The 22,361-nt window shown below is 40.9% G+C and overlaps 1 non-coding gene across 1 annotated transcript; it reads right to left on the bottom strand.

The window, feature by feature from the left end:
* Positions 1–10,893: 10,893 nt before the first annotated feature.
* Positions 10,894–11,000, bottom strand: LOC141650657 (small nucleolar RNA R71). The gene has a single exon (XR_012546678.1). It is a non-coding gene; the product is annotated as a small nucleolar RNA R71 (small nucleolar RNA).
* Between the last annotated feature and the right edge of the window lie 11,361 nt (positions 11,001–22,361).

Genomic DNA, 22,361 nt, shown 5'->3' with positions numbered 1-22,361 from the left:
TACTACGCCTCATGACTGGCGAGCCTTACTACGCACCATGGCTGGCGAGCCTTACTATACACCGCGGCTGGCGAGCCTTACTACGCACCGCGGCTGGCGAGCCTTACTGCACACCATGGCTGGCGAGCCTTACTACGCACCATGGCTGGCGAGCCTTACTACGCACCGCGGCTGGCGAGCCTTACTACGCACGATGGCTGGCGAGCCTTACTACGCACCATGGCTGGCGAGCCTTATTATCCCTCATGGCTGGCGAGCCTTACTACGCGCCATGGCTAGCGAGCCTTACTACGCCCTATGGTTGTCGAGCCTTTGTCCGCATACACCCAAGGACATATCCCGAAGATGCGTCGGGTACAACTCCTTGTCACAGCTGGCGAGCCTTTTTCTGCAAACACGCAGGGGCATATCCGAAGATGCCTCAGGTGTGACTCCTTATTATGGCTAGCGAGCCTTTACACGTAGTCTAACGGACTTTAAATGACCCGCCCGGATAGTCGACAGACTCTAAACTGTTTCCAAAGACAAGTCCTTGGCTCGTACCCACGAGTCGCCTCGGCGTCGCCCTTCCTGATGGCAGGTCCTTGGCCCGAATCCTTTAGAGCCGCCTCGACGTCGCATGGGTCTCCAGGTTGTAATCTTCGATTGACCTGGGGCTCTACTTTGACTTTCGCCCTGTCCAAGTCTCAGTCAAAGTGGGGCCTCTGTAGATACCCGGTATCTGCTGAGACTCTAACAAACACACGATGATTATCGGACTATAACATGTTTTGGAATCGCGGCATTTGATCGACTGTTTGTGTACAACTTTACGTTGGAAAACTTAAAACGATTTCGATAATATAATATTTTAAAATATTTCAAAAGTGCACGACGACGGGGTCGCAACGACACTAACTAGAGTCAAAACCGACACCGAACCAAAAACCGACTCAAAAATTCAATTCCCGACTCCAACAACGAGTCAAACCGAGTCAACCACCAAAAACAAAACATTTCAAACCTTCTACCTTAACTTTTCCCGGATTTATGTTTGGTGAAGTACCAAACATATGACTACAAAACCTAGGATAGAACAAATCATGATTGTTTTTGTGTGAAAGCGACAACACACCTCAAAGACCCGTGACGTGGCTCGCGCCTCTTAGAGCAGCCCAGGTGGCCACGTCATTCAAAACTCACACAACCACTAATTTCCCTATAAATACCCCTCAAATACCCCCCATTTGAGACTTACGCGAGTGTCCGCCCCCTCTTTTCTCCCTTAAAATTCTCGACTCGACTTCTTAAGTCACAATCTGATGCGTATTTTCGACCTACCGATCGTAAATACAAGCCTTACACATTGTTTGGTACCGTCACCGTGCATTAAATCACTTGACCGACCACTTCGACCACTACACCGTCACTAATTTTAAAACGCTCTTTTTACTTACCAAAACGGTTTTAAACCGAGTTGTTTTCGACCAAACGAGTTGTTACACTTACGTCGGTCACTCGCCATAACCAAACATGTAAGTATGAGGGTGTAAGAATCCTCTTTTTATCATGTTTTTATTTGTTTCATGACTACAACATGCTAAAACATGCATAATGTGAACCAAAACATGGGATAAACGAGACAAAACTGATTTTTGGCGTGAGACAGAAGCCCCTTGGTTCGCCGGCTTGCCCGCGCCTAAATGGGGTGTCCAGGTCAGAGATCAATCGTGTTTGTTCTCGTCTTTCCCCTTTAATTAATTTCCATATTTGTAATCGGTTTCTACCATTTCAAATATTTTCAAACCCTTTTTATTTCATTATATTTGTTTTAACCATAAAACATTTTCACCCTTGGTTCCTCATACCATGACGGTTAAATCCGTGTTTCGGTGATAATATTTGGTTAATAACATTTAAAAGGTATTTTAAAGCCTTTTAGTTTATTTTTGGGAGGTATTTTAAAGCCTTTCATCATTTTCTTTACATTTTCGAAACAAGCATATTAGTCACCAACACAAAGTCATCCTTGGTTCTACATACCACGCCGGATTTTAACCCGGTGATGTGACCATTATTTGAGCATATTTAGTCCCCGAATTAGCCTTGTTCCCATGCTTTTTAGTGCATATTTGGGTCATTTATTGTCTTTAGTCCTTTGTTTTGCATATTCTTTGAGGTTTTGAACCCTTGGTAGGAAAGGAGTGCAAACCTCGCATTTTCATGGCAAAATAGAGCTAAATTGATTGAATTAATTGACCAAGCATCAAAGAGAAGACAAGACTAGAAGGCCTTTGTACATATTGTAGTGAATGGGCAATGATAAGAAAAGATCCTTGCATCCCCGACGAAATTCTCAAGGATTGTATGAAGAAAAAGGAAGAAAAGAAGAAAGGAGGAAGCTGACTCAGAATCCGAGCGGATTGCCTTCTGGACGCTCGTCCAGTACAAGGAATCCGAGCGTCTTCCTCAGGAGGACGTTCGTCGAAAACGACCACAATCCGCCCGTCCACCCCACAAATCTGCTCGTCCAAAAGACCCACAATCCGCTCGTCCCATGCCCTGGATGCTCGGATTGTGTGACAGCTATCCCGTCTTCTACTTGTTCTATGAAGGATGCGCATACCTCGGGAAAAACTAGCAAAAAGGAGACTCGCATATTTTTCTGAGAGGAGCGATTCCTCAAGGACTTAATCGTCATTTAAGCCCTTAGTAAACCCTAATTTGTGTACCTAATCCCCACTATAAATACCCCATTAGTCTAATTAGATTATCATGTTCTTCTTATCAATCTTTAGTGTAGTTTATATAATTCTAATCTCTCTTTAATCTTGTAATCAACTTTTAATCAAGTCTTAATACAAATCTCATTTCCTTAATCTCTATTTTGTTCATCTTTTATTTTGGGTAATTGAAGATTATTTGGGTTATTATTGAGAGATTGACAACCTTCCAATCAATCAAGTACTTCTATTATTCTTTTCTTTATTATTGGAATCATTAGTAGGTATAATTCTCTTAATCCCTTTTTAACTATTGTTAATCATCTTCATTTATTCATCATGTTTTACTTTGTTGGTATGATTAACAACCTTGCTAGCATGTCCAACATGATAATGAGTGAGTAGTTTCCTTAACTAGGGTTAATGGGTAATTAGGGAAACTAAAATGGGGGATGATTCATGCTTAATTTAATATGTTTTCATAGTTTATTTGCTTGCTTGTTGTGATCTCAATTTATGCACATGTTATGTTTGATGAAATGCGAGCCTATGAATCCTTGCATTTTTTACCCATAACCTATCTTTTCAATGAGACTTGTAAGACATAAACCAACTCGAGTCTCATTAGACCATGCATATAGTTGAGTAGGGAAGATTAAGTCGACTTGTAGGTGTTGTACAATCTAATCTATTCGGCTCCGGCACCCAAACTTTCCTAGGATTGTAAGATATAAACCAACTCGATCCATCACAACAATAATTGCTAGCTTATAATTTGAGAATATGTTTGTATGATCAATTCCCATGAATCCCCTATGACCCCATGACACCCTAGTGCCTTTTATCAATTGTTTACATCCCTTTTCAATCATCTTGCTTGTTTACTTTCATTGCTATTTAGTTTAGTGATTTTCTATTCCAACCCCAAATTGTGACACCCCTAAACACCGCTAGTTACAATTGAAAATCTCACTTCAATACCCGTCCCTTACGATCCGACCTTTACTTGCCTCTTTACTAATAGTAGAGTTGTTTGTGGAGTTATAAATATTGTTTTGGTCTAGGTGCTCCTAACGACAAGTACCGAAAACTAAACCTCTCAAGAGGGATCGACCAAAAATGGCGCCGTTGCCGGGGACGGTGTTAACTTGATTTAGATTTTCTTAGATTGTTATTAGTTGTGTCTTTCTTTGCCTTGGGGAAGTAAAACTCCTCAAGGTTTGTTCTAATTATTTTCAAGGTATTCGATATTTTGCAAGATGGACCTTATAGACTATTTTGTAGAGGACCACTTAAGTATACCTTTCTTCAAAGACCCCATGCAAGCATTAGAAGCCTTAGAAGCAAGTGAGGCTAAAAATATGTATTGGGAGTTGGAGGTAGATCTTTTCGAGGCCGCTCTAGCTAACAAAGAACTTACTCATGAGCAATCCGAATTAGTACATAACATCCTTGTGGAAGCATATCAACCTATAGAACATAAGCAATCAATCCTAGAAGAAATCTTACAAGCCCAAGGCCAAGAGGAATTCGTCATGGAATTCGAGTATGACGAGATTGATGAGACCGAAAAACAAGTTGAACATGCTATAAGAATGGAGTGTCTAATGGAAATGGAGCAAATTCTCAATGAACCTTCAAAGGAGGAAAGTGAAGTACAAATCCCTACTTTAAAACCCCTTCCCCCAAATTTGAAATATGTTTACCTTGATGAATCAAAAACCAAACCCGTGATTGTTAATGATAGACTTGATGAAAACCAATTGGGAAAATTGCTTGATGTGTTGAAGCAACATGAAAAGGCTATAGGTTATAGTCTAGATGACCTTAAGGGGATAAGTCCCAACTTTTGTATGCATAGAATTCATCTAGAGGAGGACCATAGACCTACCATCCAATCTCAAAGGAGATTAAACCCCCACATGCAAGAGGTTGTCAAGGGAGAGGTTATGAAATTACTTGATGCGGGAATTATATATCCCATATCGGACTCTTTGTGGGTTAGCCCTGTTCAAGTGATACCTATGAAAGGAGGTACCACGGTGGTGACAAACGAAAAGAATGAGCTAATACCCACAAGGAAGATCACCGGTTGGCGTATGTGCATTGACTATCGAAAATTGAATTCCGCGACAAGAAAGGATCATTTCCCCCTACCATTCATTGACCAAATGATTGAGAGGTTAGCCTCCAACAAATTCTTTTGCTACCTTGACGGGTATTCGGGATTCTTTCAAATCCCTATACACCCGGATGACCAACATAAGACCACCTTCACATGCCCTTATGGTACTTTTGCATATAGAAGGATGCCTTTTGGCTTGTGTAATGCCCCCGCCACTTTCCAAAGATGCATGATGAGTGTCTTCTCCGATTACCTAGAGACCATAATGAAAGTTTTTATGGATGATTTTAGCGTTTATGGAAAAGACTTGACTCATGTTTGCATAATCTTTCTCTTGTATTGCAAAAATATGAAGATGTTAGTCTTGTTTTAAATTGGGAAAAGTGTCACTTCATGGTCAAAGAAGGAATTGTTTTGGGTCATTTAATCTCGGAAAAGGGCATCGAGGTCGATAAAGCTAAGGTTGAGGTGATAGAGAAACTCCCACCTCCCGTGAATGTTAGATGGTTGAGAAGTTTTCTCGGTCATGCGGGTTTCTATCGCCGTTTCATAAAAGATTTTTCAAAAATAGCGAAACCCCTCACTCAACTCTTAATTAGAGATGCCTAATTCCATTTCACTGATGAGTGTGTTGAAGCCTTTAATAGAATCAAGGAAGCACTAATCTCAGCACCGATCATTCAACGTCCAAATTGGGAACTACCGTTCGAGATTATGTGTGATGCTAATAACTACGCCGTTGGAGCGATTCTTGGCCAACGGGTAGGAAGAGCTCTTCATGCCATCTACTATATAATCAAGACTCTTGATCCCTCCCAAGTGAACTATGATACCACCGAGAAAGAGCTTCTTGCCATTGTCTATGCTTTGGACAAATTCCGTTCCTACCAACTTGGATCCAAAGTGATTGTCTTTTCAGATCACCGTGCTCTCCGACACCTCTTGATAAAGAAGGAGGCAAAACCGAGGTTGTTGAGATGAATTTTGCTTCTTGAACAATTCGACTTGGAGATAAGAGACAAGAAAGGAGCCGAAAATGTAGTAGCGGATCACTTGTCAAGGATCCGGTTTCATGATGAACAAGAAACGCCGATCAATGACTCATTTCCCAACGATATCTTGATGGCCATTCAAACACAACTTGAAAGGCACACCGCCCCATGGTTTTACGATTAGGCTAACTATATCGTTGGAAGAGTACTCCCTCCAAAATTGAACTACAACCAAAGGAAGAGGTTCTTATTCGAAGTATAAAGGTATTTTTGGGATGACCCAAATCTCTACAAAGAGTGTAGTGATGGGCTCTACCGGAGATGCATCCCTCAATGGGAAGTCCAAGGAATCTTGGAAGGATACCACTCGTCACCTTACGGTGGGCACCATGGAGCAAGGAGGACCATTGAAAAAATTCTTCAATCGGGCTTCTATTGGCCTACGATGTTTCAAGATACAAGGGAATTTATCATTCATTGTGATGCTTGTCAAAGGACGGGGAATATATCTTGGAGGAATGAAATGCCACAAAGGGGCATACTAGAGGTGGAGATCTTCGACGTTTGGGGGATCGACTACCAAGGTCCGTTTGTGACATCCAATGGGAATAAGTATATCCTTGTGGCCGTAGATTACGTCTCAAAGTGGGTGGAGGCAATTGGCACCCCAAACGATGATGCAAAGACGGTCACCAAGCTCTTCAAGAAAATAATCTTCCCAATATTCGGAGTCCCTAGAGCAATCATAAGTGATAGAGGAACGCATTTTCATGAAAAGAAGCTCGCATCCCTTTTGACCAAGTATGGTGTTCAACATAGAACTGGCTTGGGATACCATCCTCAAACAAGCGGTCAAGTTAAAGTTTCGAATAGAGAGATCAAGCAAATTCTTGAGAAAGTTGTAAACAAGACCCGAAAGGATTGGAGCACAAAGCTTGATGACGCTCTTTGGGCTTATAGGACGGCCTATAAGACTCCCATAGGAGCCTCTCCTTACAAGCTTGTTTATGGAAAAGCATGCCACTTGCCAATCGAATTAGAGTACAAAGGTTTTTGGGCAATCCGAGCCCTTAACTTTGATCTCAAATTAAGTGGTCAAAAGCGGATGATACCAATTCAAGACTTGGAAGAATTCCAACTACAATCTTATGAGAAAGCTAAGATCTACAAGGAAAGGACAAGATTGCTCCATGACAAGAGGATCAAGCAAAAATCCTTGCACAAAGGGGATAAAGTCCTTCTATTCAATTCCCGATATCGACTCTTTCCGGGGAAGTTGAACTCTAGATGGATGGGTCCCTATGTGATCACCGAGGTTGGAAAGTATGGGGATTTTGAAATCAAGGCAGAAGATGGAAGCAAATTCAAGGTCAATGGTCAAAGATTGAAGCCATATTATGAGGGAGCATTTATTGGAGAGGTCGAGGTCACCTACCTCGGGCCTCCTCATCCTTGAAGGAATCATCAAAGGGAGAGTTTGGTGGAGTCCTCCCTAAACCACCACTTGTAAATATACTAACCCCCCTAACCTGTATTTATAATTTTGTTGCATTCCTTTTATCATAAACATAAATTCTTTCTATGAGAGTAAGTGAGGGAGGGTCACTAATGATTTTTGATGAAGAAAGGAACTAGTTTTCAATAGTGGGGAAGCTTTTTATCAGAGTCAAAGTAATCAAGAAGAATCCGCAGCAAGGAATCCGAGCGTCTAAGGAGGAAATCCGCTCGGTTTGATGAAAGACGCCCGTCTAATTGAGAATCCGCTCGTCCAGCAGGAATCCGAGCGTCTGAAGATCAATCCGCTCGTCTTTTTGCTGCAACATTTTAAGAAAAGTTCCTGTAACAGAATCCGCTCGTCTTTGAGAAAAGACGCTCGTCTTGCTTCAGAAAAGACGCTCGTCCTGTGCTCGATCCGCTCGTCTTGGCTGCTTCAAAATTTTACAAAAATCCGCTGTAAGACAATCCGAGCGTCTTCCCAGGAATCCGCTCGTCCCAAAACGAGAGAATCCGAGCGTCCCGAGCCCGAGTCCGCTCGTCTCCCTGCGGCATTCACTCCCGATTTTTCCAATTTTAATTCTCCCCACCACACAATTTGTGACACATCACCCTTCCTTCCACTTGTATTATAAAAACTCACCTTCTTATGACTCCAAAGCATATCCCAAACACTCTTTAATTCCACAAAATAAAAAAGCCCCAATTTCCAGGGTTTCAAAAGCAAGATTCAATCCACAAAGAGCATCCCCATACTTCAACAAATCAAAAATTCCAACACCACAATCAAAGAATGGGGCCAAAGGGATCTTTATTTATGGATAGAAGAAGACCAAGAGTAAGAGGAAGCTCTTCTACTTCTCACATCAACACTCTAAGCAGGGAGCATGAAGAAATTGTGGATCATACCAAGCTTGATAACTTCTCTAATGTTGAATTCGTCAATGATGTGCAAAGGCTCGTTTTTCACCGACTTCTTCGTAAGAACATTCTCCCTACTAAGTTTTTATGTCATAGAACTTTAAGGAAGCTTGGGATTTACCATCAAATGGAAGCCCTTTTTGACTTGTTTTGTCTCTCTACCCTATTTCACATGCACGAGCAAACCTACTGATGTGACCATAATTGGCGCATATTTAGCCCCCGAATTAGCCTTGTTTCCATGCTTTTTAGTGCTTATTTGGGTCATTTCTTATCTTTAGTTCTTTGTTTTGCATATTCTTTGAGATTTTGATCCCTTGGTAGGAAAGGAGTAAGAATCTTGCATTTTCATGGCAAAACGAGACTAAATTGATCGAATTCAATGACCAAGCATCAAGGAGAGACAAGATTAGAAGGCCTTTGTACATATTATAGTAGAAGAGCAATGTTGAGAAAAGATCCTTGAGTCCCCAAGGAAATCCCCAAGGAATTTATGAAGAAAAGGGAAGAAAAGAAGAAGATTTGTTGCTTTGATCGACAATCCGAGCGGATTGTCACCAATCCGTCCGTCCGGCAAAGAAGACAATCCGAGCGGCTTTGCCACAATCCGCTCGGATTTCCCCTCCACAATCCGCCCGGATTCCCCTGAATCCGCTCGGATTCCAACGCCAGAATCCGCCCGTCCCGACCCTATTCCGCCCGGATTCTAGCACAAAGACGAATTGTCTTCTCCAAGCTACGAAGAAAGAAGCCCTTCTCTCAGAAAATACCGGCTCCTCCTTGCTCAACTTAAAAAGTGTAATTACTAGTTTAGCCCTTAGTTAACCCTAATGCATCCTCCCTAATTTCCACTATAAATACCCCATTAGTCTAATTAGAGGAGCATGTTCTTCTTATCAATAATTAGTGTAGTTAATATCAATCAAATCTCTCTTCAATATTGTAATCAAGTATTAATCAAGTTTTAATCCAAGTTTTAGTTCTTTAATCTCTCTTTTGTTCATCCTTTATTTTGGGTAATTGAAGATTATTTGGGTTATTGTTGGGAGATTGACAACCTCTCAATCAAGCATTCAAGTACTTCTATTATTCTTGCTTTGTTATTGGAATCATTAGTAGGTATAATCTCTTAATCCCTTTTTAATTATTGTTAATTACTTTCATTTATTCATCATGTTTCATATTGTTGGTATGATTGACAACCTTGCTAGCATAATCAACATGATAATGAGTGAGTAGTCTCTTAGCTAGGGTTAATGGGTGATTAGGGGAAACCAACATGAGGAATGATTCATGCTTAAATTAATATGCTTTCATGTTTTATTTGCTTGCTTGTTTTGATCTCAACTCATGCACATGTTATATTTGATGAAATGCTAAGCCTATGAATCCTTGCATTTACTATCATCTTCTATCTTTTCAATGAGACTTGTAAGACATAACCCAACTCGAGTCTCATTAGACCATGCATGTTGTTGAGTAGGGAAGATTAAGTCGACTTGTAGGTGTTGTACAATCTAATCGATTCGGCTCCGGGACCCAAACTTTCCTAGGATTGTAAGATATAACCCAACTCAATCCATCACAATAATAATTGCTTGCTTATAATTTGAGAACATGTTTGTATGATCATATCCCATGATTCCCCTATGATCCCATGACACCCTAGTGCCTTTAATCAATTGTTTACACCCCTTTAATTCATCTTGCTTGTTTATTTTCATTGCTATTTTAGTTTAGTAACCTTCTACATCAATCCAATTTGTGACACCCCTTAGACACCACTAGTTACAATAGAAATCTCATTTCAACTCCCGTCCCTTGTGATCCGACCTTTACTTGCCTCTTTACTAATTGTAGAGTTGTTTGTGGAGCTATAAATTGTGTTTTGATTCGACCGTGACCAACGACCACATCTTAATTTGTGAACACTTAGCGGGATCGCATCAAAAATGACGCCGTTGCCGGGGACGGTGTTTGTTTGATTTAGATTTCTTTTTATTGTCATTACTTGTGTCTTTCTTCGCCTTGAGGAAGTAACACTCCTCAAGGTTTGTTCTAATTGTTTTTGAGTTGTTTGATATTTTGCATGTCTAGAAGGTTACAAGGTGATTCGTTACCTTTTGACCGTGAAATCGAAAGAACCTTGACGAACAATAGGAGAGTTGTTAGAAGGAATTTACGAGGTATTAGTGAAGTTGTCCAACCCACTAGTGAGTTTGTCAATCCTTTCGCAATAGAAGGAGAAGAAAACCCATTACACAATACCTCACAAAATCCACCTACAATGCCAAAATTCTCGTCACACTCCGTACCCACCGAGGAGAATCTACCAAATGGTACTCCTACACCGCAACATCTCACCGGAAATTTTATTGCCAAGTCCGCCTTCATCCAATTAGTTGAGAGGAGCCAATTCGGGGGGATGCCTAGTGAGGACCCTCATTCTCACATGGAAACCTTTTGCGATTATTGTGATGCTATCTCTCAAACGGGCGTGACTCAAGACCAAATTAGATGGGTCTTATTTCCTTTTTCCTTAATCGGCACCGCGAAGCAATGGTTGAAGGGCCTTGATAAGGCCACCCTTGGAATAGATTCTTGGAAGAAGTTGGCTCTAACTTTCTACAATAAATTCTACCCACCGGAAAAGACTAACATGCTAAGAGCTCAAATTACGGGTTTTAAGCAAAGGGATGAAGAGTCTTTGTATGAAGCTTGGGAGCGGTTCAAGGGAATTTGTCGCTCATGTCCTCACCATGGACTTAGCGAATGGTTTTTGGTGCAACAATTTTGGAATGGTTTATATGAAGATTCTAGGAACATTCTCAATATGGGATCAAATGGAATGTTCACCGAAGTTGATGACAATCAAACATGGAACAAGATTGAGGAAATGGCGGTCCATAACTCACAATATAGTAGACCTCGCAAGGCTACTAGAGGAGGAAAGCATGAAGTGGACTCCGTTACTCAATTGGGTGCTCAACTTAGTGCTCACATTGACACAATCAACTTGAAGTTTGAACAAGCTATGGCTAGACTTGAGGAAAATTCAAAATCATCAAAGCATCATGTTAATGCCATGACGGCATCCTCATCAATCCCCAAGTGGGATATGTGAGAATTGTGGAACTTTGGGACATGACCAAGGTGAATGTAGGGGAACAAATGAACAAGTGAATGCTTTCCAAGCATACAAGAGTGGTACCCCTTATTCCAACTTTTACAATGAAAACACCAAATTCCATCCAAATCTCTCATACAAAAGCCAAAATGTTCAAAACCCTCAAACAACATACACTCCACCACCCATGAGAAACCAAAATCAAAGACCCTTTTACAATCAAAACCAAGGTTACCAAAATCAAAATCCATACAATCACCAAAATGACCAAGGCTTTGATGTCCAAAAAGCGGTCCTCCAAATGCAAAAGAATCAACAAGAATTTTTCACTCAAATGCAAAAAGATAGCCAAGCAAAGGAGACCACCATCAACAACATTCTAGCTCACACCAAGATGTTGGAAACACAATTGACTCAACTAGCATCTTCAAGCTCACAAAGACAAAAGGGGCAGTTACCACCTCAAAGTAATCCCCCTAGACATGAAACGGTTAGTGCCATTCACTTGAGAAGTGGTATAAGGTATGAAGCACCGCAGAAGCAAGTTGAGGATGAAGTTGTGGAAGCTAGTGAAAAGGAAGAAATTGTGCAAAACTCCAAAGATGGAGAATCATCAAAAGAAGAAAGTTCAAAGAAAAATGAAGACAAGGCCAAGGAGAAGGAGCCCATTGTGATTAGACTTCCTTTTCCAAGTCGTCAAGCCAAGCCCAAATTTGATGATCAACTTGGAAAATTCATGGAAATTGTGAAGAATTTGGAAGTCTCAATTCCTTTCACGGAATTAATCAATCACGTTCCGGCCTATGCAAAATACATGAAAGATATCCTCACAAAGAAGAAGTCGATCCGGAATCTTGAGACTATCGCCTTCACTAAGGTGAGTAGTGCAATACTTCAAGGGAGTTCACCTCCAAAGTTAAAGGATCCGGGAAGCTTCTCAATACCGTGTACCATTGGCGACACAACGATCAACAAAGCCTTATGTGATCTAGGGGCTAGTGTGAGTGTCATGCCGTACTCGGTGAGTAAAAGGTTGGGGATGGGAGAGCTTAAATGCACCAACATCACACTCCAAATGGCCGATAGATCGACGAAGACACCGTTAGGGATATGGGAAGATGTCCCCGTGCGAATTGGGAAGTTTTTCATCCCGGTGGACTTTGTCATTGTTGATATGGAGGAGGATTCCAACATTCCAATCATCCTAGGAAGACCTTTCCTACACACCGCCGGTGCGGTGATTGATGTGAAACATGGTGAGCTCACTCTAGAAGTGGGAGATGAAAGCATAACTTTTAATCTTGACAAGACTATGAGAGCTCCTCGTTTGCATGAGCCATGTTTCATGATTGATCATTATAGCCGAAAGGATGAAAGGAAGAAATCGGAACTCCAATGGAAGAAGAAAATTGAAGATGCCCCATTCATAGAGCAAGTGAATTGTGACAAGGAGAGCTTGCAAAGCTCATCAAAATCAACCAAGGAAGAAGAGGATGGCCTCATTGGACAAGAGAAGAAATTGGGAGAGTTGTCTCCATCTAAGCAAGAGATTTTCAATGATCAACTCAATGAAGTTTGTGGTCTTTGGGACGACGAGTTTAAAGGGATTTTTAATCCCTACATTGGACATGCCATCGATCATGACCAACAACAAGGGCCACGGTCTATTGAGAAACTCTACCATGATAATGAACAAGCTTTTGATTAATTCTTCAAGGTGTTGAGCAACATCAACAACACCTTGGACATGCCCCCTTGACATCTCATCAAGAATGAGAGTTTGGTGGAGTCCTCCCTAAACCACCACTTGTAAATATCTCTAACTCCCTAACTTACATTTCAATTCTTGTATTGCATTTTTTTGTCATCTTTGGATTTTATTTACTTTGATCTAAATAATTGTCATGTTTGAGAGAAAGTGAGGGAGGGACTAACGATTTCAATTGATGTGTAGTGCTTTTAGCTTAGTGTGGGGATGGCAATTGCCTAGGCTATCCATGCCTTAGTAGTGCCCCCACAACGACGAACACAAGACTTGAAGAAAGAATGGAAGAACGGTATGGGAAATGCAGTGTGCACGGATGGAACTGAATCCGTGTACACAGGGCCAGAATCCGAGCGGATTCCAAAGAATCCGCCCGTCTTGAAGAATCCGAGCGTATTGCAAAAAAGACGCCCGTCTTGAACTGAGCCAAATTTTGGAAAATTCTTGACTGTGACTGAATCCGGGCGTCCCGTGAAGAATCCGCCCGTCTTGAAGAATCCGTCCGTCTTGTAAGAAAGACGTCCGTCTTTGCAGCTGAGGAAAACAAGCAAATTTTTCTGGACTGAAATCCGTCCGTCTTTAAGCAAATCCGCCCGTCCCGTGTTCAGCAAATCCGAGCAGATTGTCACAAATCCGCCCGTCTTTAGGCGAGTTTTGCAAAGTTCAGAAAGAGCAGAATCCGCACGGATTGGGCAGAATCCGCACGGATTGCCCCTGCAGATTCGAAAATTTCGGTCTATTTAAAACCCCTCCCACCTTCATTCATTCATTCATTCATTCATAAACACTACCCACAACATCAAAACCCTCATCCTCTCCATCACAAAAACAAAAACCCTCAACAACATTCACCAAAATCAAATCAAACCATCCTTCCAACAACAAATCAATCACTCATTCTTCAACAAAAATCAAAACCAAGAACAAAATCTTCAACCTTTGAGTCGATTTTTGTTTCCATAAAGGCAAAGCCTTTCATCTTCAAATCGATTTGGGCATACTACAAATTGAAGATTTTTCATTCTTTTCTTGGTTAGTTCATCAATGGCAAGGACTAAGGGAGCAACAAAGGCAACAAAGGCACCAAAGGCTAAGGCACTCTCACAAAGGCAAAAGGCTCTTCAAACAAAGAAAGCATTGGCTATGGTGGTAGCAACACCAAACTTGGAAGTGCAACATCAACAACAACCTTCTATGGGAGCAACAACACCTTCTACTCCGGTAATTGATCAACTTTTGCATTATCCGGAGGTAACGTTTATTTCCGATACCCATAGAAATACCTTTGTCAAGTTTGCTATGAAGTCATTACAATCCACCAAATTCATATGTGAAGATACCTTACAAAAATTGGGTGTTCTTGAACAAACAAATGCCTTTTTCAATGCCATGGGGTTGAAGAAATTGTTTGAAACAAGGGAATTGACATACCCCTCCCTTACCTTGGAATTTTTAAGTTCTTTGAAAGTCACCAAAGTTGAGAATAGGGAGAATATCGAGTTTCGTCTAGCTAATGTTAGTAGACGCATTACCTTTAGGGAATTGGGTGAAATTTTGGGTCTTAGTGATGAACCAAGTTATTTTAAGAGTTATGGAAAGTATGACCCCGAACCTCTTTGGGAGGCAATCTCCGGGAAGAAATTTGAGGATTTTCATGCGAGTCGTGCTCTTTTGGTCCACCACCCGGGCATAAGAGTATGGCACAAGGTCGTGGGTAACACCATAATTGCTAGGAAAGATACCAACCATTTCACAAGACTTGATTTTATTCTCCTTGAATCGGCTTTGAATATCGGAAGAGTTCACACCAAGCCTTACAATTCTTTGAGGCTCTTGGTAGATAGATGGCTCAATATTGATTGTGAGAAGAAGGGCACGACCGTTATTGTCAATGGCGGCCTAGTTACACTCCTAGCCAAGCACTTTGATCCTAACTTCAATAAGGATAACAAGTACAAAGCAAAGGAGGGTGGCCATCTTGTTGATATGCATACTATGATTCACAAGTTCAAGTGGGTTGCCCATAACCCCCTTGACACTAAGTATGGATGGCTAACTAGTGAAGCTAGATCGTTCACCTTGCCTTCAAAGATTTGCCGTCTAAGCGTCCACCGGACCAATTATCTACTTCCCCTTTCCAAAGAAGCCGAGTATATCATTCAACAACAAAAGGGTGATCTTGAAATGCCCTCCTCTTCCATTGTCATACCACCTTACCCCTTTAAATATGAAGAGTTTAAGCCGGAAGGAGTTGAAGTTGGGAAAGACTATGTGACTCTTCTCATGCAAGCAATGCACAAGCAAGCCTATGAAGATCGGAAAAATGCCTACTTGGCTCAATATCCACCCCTCCTACATTTAGCTAGGCAAGGACTACTTGATCCATCTTGTCCTTTGCCTAGTTGGGCGGATAGAGAAGTCTTATTTCCGGGTGCATCTAGGGTCGTTATGGGTGACAATGAGGTTGTTGGAAATGATGAAGAAGTTGATGATAATATTGAGGAAGAAGCAAGTGAAGAAGAAAAGGATGGTGAAGATGATGATGAGGAAGATGAGGAAGAAAGTGAAGAAGCAAATGACAAGGAAAGTGGTAATGTGACCACTTCTCATGAGGGAAGTGATGATGATAGCATGATGGAAGATTAGCAAGCCTTGGAGACTCCTACACTCTCATGGTTTGTCTATTTCTCTCTTTGTATTTTATTTAATTTTGATCATTGTCGGAGTAGTCCTAGCCCCATTAGAGGACTCACACCTCGGTACCATTGAGGTGTTCTCATTCTATTGTTCCCGTTTTCAAAATCCAAAATGACAAGTTAGTCTCATGCATAGAATAGTGTGTGCATGAACTATACCCATCCTTGGACATTAGCAATAGTGTCTCACTCGGTTTGGGGAAGTTAATGCATACGCAACGGGAGGTAATCTAAATTATCCTCTCCGTCATAACAAAAACCATGCATCATGTAGTGTAGCTTAGTATAGATTGCATTTAGTATAGAAATCATGCATCATCTTTGCATAATTTCCATCATTTTGGCCATTGAGGACAATGCCCATATTAGTGTGGGGATGGGAATTCTAACATTTAACTCCTATTCAAAAATCCAAAAAAATTGAAAAATTTCAAAAATCATAAAAATTTGAAAATTGAAAACCCAAAAACATGTTTATTTCTTGTTGTAATCTTGTATATATTGTCTTGTATATATATTGTGCTTGTTCTATCCTTGTTCACATTGATTGACTACGCCACATCCGAGACATGAGGATATTGAAGACCGCATGGTATGATCTTTCCAATCTCCTTTTTCCTCTTTATGTTAATGACTATGTGGCTTTATTTTGATTAATGCGGTATAACAATGTGAATTTAGGACTTGCATTTAGTTTATATGGCATATTAGTTGGTAGAATCATTTGCATTAGGATGTATATATGTTAGTTGCATCATGGCATGTAGTTTGCATGTTAGAAAAAATTTTGCGAAACCGTCTACTTCGGAAGCTTGACAAGTGTATATAGGCCCTAGTAGATGCTTTTTCTTCTTAAGACTTTTCTTGTTAGAATACTTGTAAAACACCCTAGGATGTGTCATGCTAGTATCCTTTGACCCATGGATTAAGGCCTAGTCAAGAGTACCTTGTGGTGTGATAACTCCTTAGCTACCGTTTATTCCAAGGTGACCCTTGAAACTATGCATCCATCCATCATTCATCCATGTTCTACCATATATTTTTGTCATCAAAGGGAATGGGCACAAAAAGAAATCAATGTGAGTTCAATGAAATAAAAAGTGAAAGAAAGTTTGCAAAAATGCATCAAATGAAAAGAGGAGCAAAAATAGAGCTCCTAAGCTTCAAATACAAGGCACCCTCGTTACTAATTGGGGTGACTTTGAAAATGTTCAAAAGAAAATACAAAAAGTTGTCAAGTGTTGAAAATGCCAAAAAATCAAAAGAAATGGCAAAGAAAGTGTTCTCAAATGTTATATGCCACAAGAAATTGGGGGGAAAACAAAAACAAAAGCAAACTCCTAAAATGAAACTCAAAATTCTATTGATCCCTTTATCCATCATATCCATTTTTGTGCATGGTAGAGAGGGGACGACCATTCTTCTTGTCTAGGCAAGAGGGGGAATTCCGCGATCCTCCAGTGTTTCTAACACCATAGGGAGTCTACTCTTGACAAAAGCATTTAACGATTGAGGACAAAAGTACCCTAGCTTGACACAACTCGGAGGTGATTTATTGGTATCCTTCTAGGCTTAGTAGTTTGAAGAAATTGTATCTATGAAGGAGTGTGTACCCTTGAATTGCTTCCCTTGTAGATAATTTCCGCCACTTAGATGAGGAAAGTGGCTATTCTTTTGTAGATGCATCCATTACTTGATTTTGTGTGCTTTAATGTTTGGATGTGTCGCCATTTTGGCAAGCCCCACCTTGCCTTGCAAGAAGGCATCCTACCTCATGGTTGTCTTGTTGTGAGTTGAAGGGGCGGAGTGAGACCCGCTAATTATCTCATATCGGCTATGCTATTGGGTTAGTTTAAATAACGGTCCTAGTCTTTGTCACCTCTTTACTCGGGACGAGCAAAGGTTAGGTTTGAGGATATTTGATGTGACCATTATTTGAGCATATTTAGTCCCCGAATTAGCCTTGTTCCCATGCTTTTTAGTGCATATTTGGGTCATTTATTGTCTTTAGTCCTTTGTTTTGCATATTCTTTGAGGTTTTGATCCCTTGTAGGAAGGGAGTGCAAACCTCGCATTTTCATGGCAAAATAGAGCTAAATGGAATGAATTCAATGACCAAGCATCAAAGAGAAGACAAGACTAGAAGGCCTTTGTACATATTGTAGTAGATGGGCAATGATGAGAAAAGAGCCTTGCATCCCAAACGAAATCCTCAAGGATTGTATGAAGAAAAAGGAAGAAAAGAAGAAAGGAGGAAGCTGACTCAGAATCCGAGCGAATTGCCTTCTGGACGCCCGTCCAGTACAAGGAATCCGAGCGTCTTCCTCAGAAGGACGCTCGTCCAAAACCACCACAATCCGTCTGTCCACCCCACAAATCCGCTCGTCCAAAAGACCCACAATCCGCTCGTCCCGTGCCCTGGACGCTCAGATTGTGTGACAGCTATCCCGTCTTCTACTTGTTCTATGAAGGATGCGCATACCTCGGGAAAGACTAGCAAAAAGGAGACTCGCATATTTTTCTGAGAGGAGCGATTCCTAAAAGACTTAATCGTCATTTAAGCCCTTAGTAAACCCTAATTTGTGTACCTAATCCCCACTATAAATACCCCATTAGTCTAATTAGATTATCATGTTCTTCTTATCAATCTTTAGTGTAGTTTATATCATTCTAATCTCTCTTTAATCTTGTAATCAACTTTTAATCAAGTCTTAATACAAATCTTATTTCCTTAATCTTTCTTTTGTTCATCTTTTATTTTGGGTAATTGAAGATTATTTGGGTTATTATTGGGAGATTGACAACCTTCCAATCAATCAAGTACTTCTATTATTCTTTTCTTTATTATTGGAATCATTAGTAGGTATAATTCTCTTAATCCCTTTTTAATTATTGTTAATCATCTTCATTTATTCATCATGTTTTACTTTGTTGGTATGATTGACAACCATGCTAGCATGTCAAACATGATAATGAGTGAGTAGTTTCCTTAACTAGGGTTAATGGGTAATTAGGGGAAACCAACATGGGGGGTGATTCATGCTTAATTTAATATGTTTTCATAGTTTATTTGCTTGCTTGTTGTGATCTCAACTTATGCACATGTTATGTTTGATGAAATGCGAGCCTATGAATCCTTGCATTTTTTATCCATCACCTATATTTTCAATGAGACTTGTAAGACATAAACCAACTCGAGTCTCATTAGACCATGCATATAGTTGAGTAGGGAAGATTAAGTCGACTTGTAGGTGTTGTACAATCTAATCGATTCGGATCCGGGACCCAAACTTTCCTAGGATTGTAAGATATAAACCAACTCGATCCATCACAACAATAATTGCTTGCTTATAATTTGAGAATATGTTTGTATGATCAATTCTCATGAATCCCCTATGACCCCATGACACCCTAGTGCCTTTTATCAATTGTTTACATCCCTTTTCAATCATCTTGCTTGTTTACATTCATTGCTATTTAGTTTAGTGATCTTCTATTCCAACCCCAAATTGTGACACCCCTAGACACCGCTAGTTACAATTGCAAATTTCACTTCAATACCCGTCCCTTGGGATCCGACCTTTACTTGCCTCTTTACTAATAGTAGAGTTATTTGTGGAGTTATAAATATTGTTTTGGTCTAGGTGCCTCTAATGACAAGTACCGAAAACTAAACCTCTCAAGAGGGATCGACCACCCGGGTACGATGACGAGTATCAACGAATTACATTCAAATGAACTTAAAACAATTAGTTCATAATTATTTTCAAAACTATTCATGTCAAGCTTGTCAAATCGAACCCGACACTGAATATTATAAAAATAATGATGATTATTCGAGTCTAGTTCCTCAAATCAACAACTGCGGTCTAAACGACCCCTTCAAACCAAGCCGGGTTCAAATACCCATTTCTCAACACGTTTTATAACGTTTTCTAAATGGTCAGAATATAGCATATAACCGTAGGCTCACCCGCGCCTCAAGCAGGCCTTTTCTTTCTCATTTTCAAAACCAGGGGGAGGCCCCCTGTATCGCCGGCTGGCTCGCGCCTCATGTAGCAGTCTGGTACAGGACCTGTTCCCTTTCCATCATTAGTCTAGGACGATCCCGACTCCGGTTAGACCGGATATAAGACGGATCAGACGACTATTTGTTTATTTCAAAATCACATTTGCAAAATGCCTTACTAAGACAAATGGATCACGTTATGCACCCTAAACCTAATACGGTAAATGGATGTTTAATTTCCGTCTTGCATGCAAATCAATCATTAATCCAACTCGACATCTTATACTTGATACTTGGATTAAATCAACCGACTTAGAAAGCTCTCACATGTTAGGTTTAAATTATTGGATGCGCATTCATGAATTTAAACCATTTTATCAACTTTTGCAGTCAACCAACCAAGATCGATCAGTGAAGGCCGCTACCGCGGGCGGGATTGGGTGTCTGATTAAAGGGCTTCCCAATACGTACCTTCACTTCTTACTCCGAAACTTTGGATAGTGGACGACCTTATCCAGGGCATACGAGAGTCATTCTAGAGATAGGATGCTAAAGAGGGACGATTTCCTTACCTTTAGTACCTACGTCAAAAGCTACTTTGTGCTTCGATTTGAACGAGGTATAAAGTGGATTTCGAACAGGTTCCAAGCATCCCACAAATGCTTGGTGGCGACTCCGAACATCTCTAATCGTTTCGAGACCCTTACCGAGACGAAACGGACCGATCTAAAACGATCCGGTCGAAGGCATTTTTACGCCGCCGAGCGTGGCTTTCAATAGACCGCTGCATGTCCACAGTTTGGCCTGGCGTGCAGGTGGCCCGTGACTACGGACCGGTAGGTGGCCTAAATCCACAGACCGAGACGTGGCCCATATCCACAAAATCGTTTCTGAAGGGATGAAGTAACAATCATGGCAGACCTCGATTCCGGCTAGTTTTGTTCCCCTATAGTGCCAAGGGTCGGGAAATCCGTGAAAGGATTCATGACTCCCCTCCCTGACGAAGTATCTATTTAGGGTATGGAGATAAGATCGCATCTGTATTCCTTTGTCTTTATGAGCTTGGGATTGAGTAAGCATTTATAAGGCTTCTGCTTTCGTGGGTTTGTATCATAAACCTAATGGTATCCTTTGAGAATTTCCTTCCTTATAAGGTGCAAAGGTATTCTTTTTGGCAGGGTTTAGTGGCATCCCTGGGAAGTTTCCCTGGGACTTGAGTATGTGGTTGACCACTAAATTGGAGTATGGGTTGAAGTATAAAAGCGCCAACTCGCTCTCTATAAAATTTATAATTTGAAATCCCCCAAGCTCGTATACTTGGTCTGTGGCTACTTGGTTGCTTGACATTTTCTTTATTACGGCCTTGGTAGGTGACAAAGTGATCGTCACTACTTTTCCATCAAGAGGAATCTTGATCTTCTAATACAAGGTGGATGTTACCGCTTTGGAAGCGTGAATCCAGGGCCTACCTAGAAGTATATTGAAAGCTGCCTCGATGTCCACTATATGAAAATTAACATTTCGCTCGATTGGCCCTGTGGCTATAGTAAGGTTAATTAGCCCTACTACTTTACGTCGTGTTCCATCGTATGCTCGAACACCTTGGTTGGTAGGAGCCCAATCTGATTCTTTCATGCCTAATTTGTATGCTGTCTTCAGTGGTATGACATTGACTATGGAGCCATCATCCACCAAAGTCATTGGTACGTTCTTCTTTAAGCGTGTGATTGTAATGTATAGAGCGGGGTTATGACTGGCGCCAAAAGGAGGCAAATCCTCGTCTAAAAAAGTAACTGGGTTACTTAGCTTGACTGAGTTTTGGAAGACTAGGTTGACTACGTCGTTAGGTGTAGAATCGTGCGCTACGTTTAGCTTAGCCAATACTTGCAGTAAAGCTTGACGATGGGGAAATGAACTCGCGACTAATTGCCAGACTAAAAGATCAGCCTTTATCTTTTGTAGTTGTTTTAGTAAATGGTCAGCAGATGTATCCTCGCCATCATTTGGTGTAATGACATTGGTGTTAGTAGCTGGACAATTAACAGTAGGATCGTTTGGAGAGACATTTTGATATGGACGTCCTGAGCGAGTAAGGTGGTCTATATCTTGACCTTCGCTAGCCTTGACTATATCCTCACTGACATTGACTAGATAGTGTTCCGTGAGGTATTCATCTTCATCGTCGTCTGCCCATACTCTGTTGACGGTACTGAGCTCTCTCAACCTGATGATTTCAGCTTCCAGATTGATTATTTGCTCGACTAGATTATCAACTATTATGATTACCTCTTGCATCGTAGATTCTTGAGATAGAGTTTAGGCTAGTGGTGCGTTTTCCTGAGGTATAGTGCTTGTATTGCGTAGGGATGCCACTACGGCCTCTAGCTCTAAAACTTGCCTATTACACTCTTTGCCCATGCGATAAAATCAGTAATGGTAGGAGAGATGGTGGAGTAACCTTCCTCATTTTCTGATGCATGAATCTCGTCCTCGACTGGAGAGATGAGGTGTGAACAATCCAATGTGGATT

This window comes from Silene latifolia, chromosome 3 (assembly GCF_048544455.1).
Source record: "Silene latifolia isolate original U9 population chromosome 3, ASM4854445v1, whole genome shotgun sequence".
Lineage (NCBI taxonomy): Eukaryota > Viridiplantae > Streptophyta > Magnoliopsida > Caryophyllales > Caryophyllaceae > Silene > Silene latifolia.
Note: the sequence above shows the minus strand (reverse complement) of the source record. Positions and strands in the feature narration are given on the sequence as shown.